At 37.7% G+C, this 5163-nt stretch overlaps 1 pseudogene; it reads left to right on the forward strand.

The window, feature by feature from the left end:
- Nucleotides 1-1591: 1591 nt before the first annotated feature.
- Nucleotides 1592-2925, forward strand: LOC101724741 (ubiquitin carboxyl-terminal hydrolase 3 pseudogene; annotated as a pseudogene).
- Nucleotides 2926-5163: the final 2238 nt, after the last annotated feature.

The raw sequence follows: 5163 nt of genomic DNA on the forward strand, positions 1-5163 counted from the left end.
CCAGCACCATTTATTAAAGAGGCTATCTTTCCTCCAGTGAGGGTGTTTGACTCGTTTGTCAAAGATTAGGTGTATGAGCGTGTCTGGAGTTGTTTCTGCAAAGTCTAATCTGTTCCACTGGTCCTCAGGTCTGTTTCTTTAACAATACCATGCTGTTTTCGTCACAGTAGCTTTGTAGTATAATTTTAATTTGGGGATTGTGATACCTCCTGCCTTATCTTTCCTGCCCAGAATTGTTTTTGCTATTCTAGGTTCGGGTTCCAAATGAATTTTTGGATTGCTTTCTCAAGGTCTGTGAAGTATGTTCCTAGTATTTCAATTGGGATTGCTTTGAATCTATATAGCAGTTTTGGAAGTATAGCCATATTCGCCATATTGGTTCTTCCTACCCAGAAGCAAGGGGTGTCTTTCAATTTTCTGATAGCCTCTTCCATCTCTTTTTGCAGGGTGCTATAGTTGTCAGAGTAGAGGTCTTTGATGTCTTTCATTAGGTTATTTCCTAGGTATTTCAGTTTTTGGGGATGCTATTGTGAAGGGAGTTGTTTCTCCTGTTTCTCTTTCAGTGAGTCTGTTTTTCATGTACAGGAAAGCTATTGATTTTTGTGTGTTGACTTTGTATCCAGCTACTGTGCTGAATTTGGTTATTAAGTCTAGGAAACTTTTGGTGGAGTTCTTGGGGTCTTCTATAGAGAGTAACATGTCATCTGCAAATAATGACAATTTAAATTCTCCATTTACTGTTTTTATTCATTTTATTTCTTCTCTTGTATAATTGCTGTGGCTAATGTTTCCAAAACTATATTGAACAGAAGTGGTGTTGGTGGACATCCTTGTCTTGTTCCTGATTTTAGTGTGAAAGATTTCAGTTTTTGACCATTCAGTATGATATTGTTTTTTGGTTTTTCATAGATGGCTTTTATCATGTTGAGGTAGAGACTGTGTATTCCAATTTTCTGTAGGGTTTTTATCAAGAATTAGTGTTAGATTTTGTGGAATGCTTTTTCTACATCTATTGAGATGATCATATGGTTTTTGCTCTTGGCTCTATTGATATAGTATATTACATTGATTTATTTGCATATGTTGAACCATCCCTGCATCCCTGGGATGAATCCCTCTTAGTCGGGGTGTATGATGTTCTCGATGATTTTCTGAATTCTGTTTGCCAGTATCTTAAGGATTTGTGCATCTATGTTCATTAGTGAGATTGGCCCATTCTCTTTTTTGGTTGGGTCTTTTTCTGTTTTTGGATCAAGGTGATCCTTGCTTACAGAAATGAATTTGGAAGTATTGCTTCCCTTTCAATTTCATTGAAGAGTTTAAACAGTAGTGGGAATAGTTCTTCCCTAAATGTCTTGTAGAATTCAGCAGTGAACCCATCATGTTCCAGGGATTTTTAGTTGATAAGTTTTTAATTACATTTTTAATTTCATTGATTGCTATTGGGTTGTTTAGAATTTTTAGGTCTTCGTTCAACTTTGGTAATTCATGCTTATCTAGGAATCTGTTAATTTCTTCTGTGTTTTCCATCTTATTGGCGTATATGTCTTCAAAGTAGGTATTGATGATCCTCTGGATTTCTGTTGTGTAGGAAGAGAAAACTTTTGGAAAATTCGTCACTAAACAGCAAATTATTAAAAGTAAATGGAAGCACCACTGCCATTTGTGCTACAGGTCTTCGGAATTTGGGCAACATGTGTTTCATGAATGCTATCCTTCAGTCAGTAACATGGAGCAGTTTTGCTGTTATTTCGAAGAACTGCCTGCAGTGGAGTTAAGGAATGGAAAAACAGCAGGAAGGAGAACGTACCACACCAGGAGCCACGGGGACAGCAATATGTCCTTGGTAGAAGAATTTAGAAAGACACTTTGTGCTTTATGGCAAGGCAGCCAGACTGCCTTTAGTTCAGAGTCCTTGTTTTATGTTCTTTGGAAGATTATGCTGAATTTTAGGGGCTATCAGCAGCAGGATGCCCACGAGTTCATGCGCTACCTTCTGGACCACCTACACTTGGAACTTCAGAGCGGTTTCAATGGTGTTTCCCGATTGGCAATGCTGCAGGAAAATTCTTCTCTGTCTGCAAGTAACAAATGCTGCATAAATGGGGCATCAACTGTTGTCACAGCTATATTCGGAGGCATTCTCCAGAATGAGGTCAACTGCCTCATATGTGGGACAGAGTCCAGGAAGTTTGATCCATTCCTAGATCTTTCATTAGATAGTCCAAGTCAGTTCAGAAGTAAGCGCTCTAAGAATCAAGAAAACGGACCAGTTTGTTAGTTACGAGATTGTCTTCGCAGTTTCACTGACTTAGAAGATCTCGACGAGACAGAATTATATATGTGCCACAAATGTAAAAAGAAACAAAAGTCTACAAAAAAGTTCTAGATTCAAAAACTTCCCAAGGTGCTATGCTTACATTTGAAAAGATTTCATTGGGCAACATATTTAAGAAACAAAGTTGATACCTACGTAGAGTTTCCACTGAGAGGCCTGGACATGAAATGCTACTTACTTGAGCCCGAGAACAGTGGCCCTGAGAGCTGCCTGTATGACCTCGTGGCGGTGGTGGTGTACCACGGCTCCGGGGTCGGCTCTGGACATTACACAGCCTACGCAGTTCATGAAGGCCGCTGGTTCCACTTCAATGACAGCACTGTGACACTGACTGATGAAGAGACCATAGGGAAAGCAAAGGCCTACATCCTTTTTTATGTGGAACGCGAGGCCAAAGCTGGATCAGACAAACTTTAATACCTCTCCAAATCATTATGCATCAACTCTGCAAGACAAACATTTCCAATTTTCCATAAATACTTGATCCAAGATTTAATTTCATTATGCACTTTTCAATTTCCTGTTCTGGATTTAGTTTTGTCAGTGGTAGTGACTTACTGAACATGGGCACCAACTAATTTTTTGTTGTTGTTCTTACCAGAAAACCTCAGCAGACATTTTGATTTGCTGCTTTAGTTGTAATAATTCAATTTTTATATGTAGTTTCAAGAAGTTAGTTCTATTTGACTTTTTTATATTACTGTGTTCGATTCTCACTCTGAGGCACATTTACATCCATGCTTTTGTTACTCACAGGCTGAAAGAGAGGGGTGCTCCTGGGTGTGGCGAGGGACCTAAGGCCTGCTGCTGCTCCTCTACGCTGAGGTGACTTCCAGTTCAGGATCACAGTGCACAGGGTGGTGGCCCAGGAGGCTAATAAAAAAATGAAAAGCAAAACAAAACAAAAAACAAACAAACAAAAAATCCAAAGAAGTTTATAATGATACTGTTTTAAATTTTAGAAGTTATCAGTAACTTCTATTGAAAATGATTAAAATTATAAAGGTAAATATCTTTTATTTAGTTCATTGTCAAGATTTTTTGTTTCTGTTTTGTTTTATTTTTAAACTGAAAAGTCGACCATTTAGTTCCTCTCTGAAAAATATTTAGAAAATGAAAAAGCCCAATCACTCTATTAGCATTTTCTAGGATATCCATCATATTTTATTGTATTATAAATGGAAAACTTAAGGATGAATAATATAAAATCAAGAACAGCAAGGAACTTCAACATTTTTCATGTGATATTACTTTCAAATAGCCATTTTTAAATTGAGCAGAATATTTCAAATCTATAATCTTTTTTTTTTTTTTGGTACTGGGGATCGAACTCGAGTCCTTGCACATGTGCAGCAGGGGGCGAAACCACTGAGCTAAATCCCCGACCCTCAAATCTATAATCTTTTATTGATATTTCATCACACTTTACCTTCAATCTGAAACAGACACTCTTTTCTAAGTTTTAAATTTTTATTTTTTATTAGTACATTTTTACATTCCTTGTGTGGAGTTGGTACATGTACATAATACATCTTAATTCATTTTTCATCCCCTATCCCTGGGACAGATATTCTTTTCCTTAGACTTATTTTAGAAGAGTAATATGAGGCCCAGTCAGTTTCAAGATTATTAAATGCAGATTTGAAGATTTTTAAAAATTAAAATCTTTTTATTATGAAAAAATCAGATTTTTTAGTACTACTAGATCTGCTAAGATTATCAGAAATATTCATTAACTTCCATGTCACTAAAGTTGAGGAGAATTAAGTGGATGCTCACAGATGAGGGCGAGATCTCTAGACTTTTTTCAGTTGTCTACACAGAAAATTTAGTATTAGATTCTTTTCAAAATAAGTTTAAAATTAAAGTTATTCTTAAATGAATTCCAAGATTGCTATCAAGCATCATGAGAGAGAGGTGAGTATGTGAATCCATTTACTTACCATTGTGAGATTCTTATAGACTCTGTATCAATCCAAGCTGACCATGTTCATGGATGAGATCAGGCTACAATTCATGACAAAAAATGCATGAGAAATCAACTCGCCCCCGAATACCAGGAAAACAACAGTGGAATTGCCTTACAGTTGTGCTAATTGGGTTGTTTTAGTTATTTGACTCCCACTAAGGTTGAACGTTTTTCTTTTCTGTTGTCAGGAAATTTTGTGCTGCCAGTGTTTTTTATTTATTCTGACCACAAACCTATAACATTATTATTTGCCATGTTCTATGGTTGGTTTTGCCAGTTACATTTCTCTTATAGGGAAGAGATACTGAGATAGGTGAGGAGTGCACAAGGTTTGCTTGGAGAGGCATCTGTGAGAACTGCTAGAGTGGCAGGAGTGGTCAGAAAACCTGCAGATTTGCTGGCCTGGAGCTCCTGAGAGGAAAGGGGGAAGAAGCAGAACTAGGCATGGAGGACTTAGACCACCAGGCAGAACTCAGGACAGAGATGGCAGGACCTGGTGCCTTACCTTGGTCACTCACAGAGTAGGGCAGTGATAGCAAAACTTTCAGAGACTGCGTGCCCAAACTGCAACCACAAACCCATTTATTTATTGCAAAGTGACAACGCTGCCATTCAATCTGAACAGCGATGTTTTAATTTAATAAAAAACAACTCATACATTAATATCTTCTGTCTTAGAAAAATTCAGTAACACGTGTACTGTAGGTTTGCCACCACTGGACTAGGGGCTTCCACAGAGGAGCCTGGCTCTCTTTAGAAGTCCCCAAGAATTGCTGCTGGAGGATGTCAGCTGTCATTGCAGGGGAAAGATAAGTATTTTCTGTTTTTTTCTTCTGCATGTGTTTCAGGCACATAC

The sequence above is a fragment of the Heterocephalus glaber genome, unplaced genomic scaffold, assembly GCF_053883595.1.
Source record: "Heterocephalus glaber isolate CG9 unplaced genomic scaffold, H.glaber_assembly_v1.0 deba00000331, whole genome shotgun sequence".
NCBI classification, from domain to species: Eukaryota; Metazoa; Chordata; class Mammalia; order Rodentia; family Bathyergidae; genus Heterocephalus; species Heterocephalus glaber.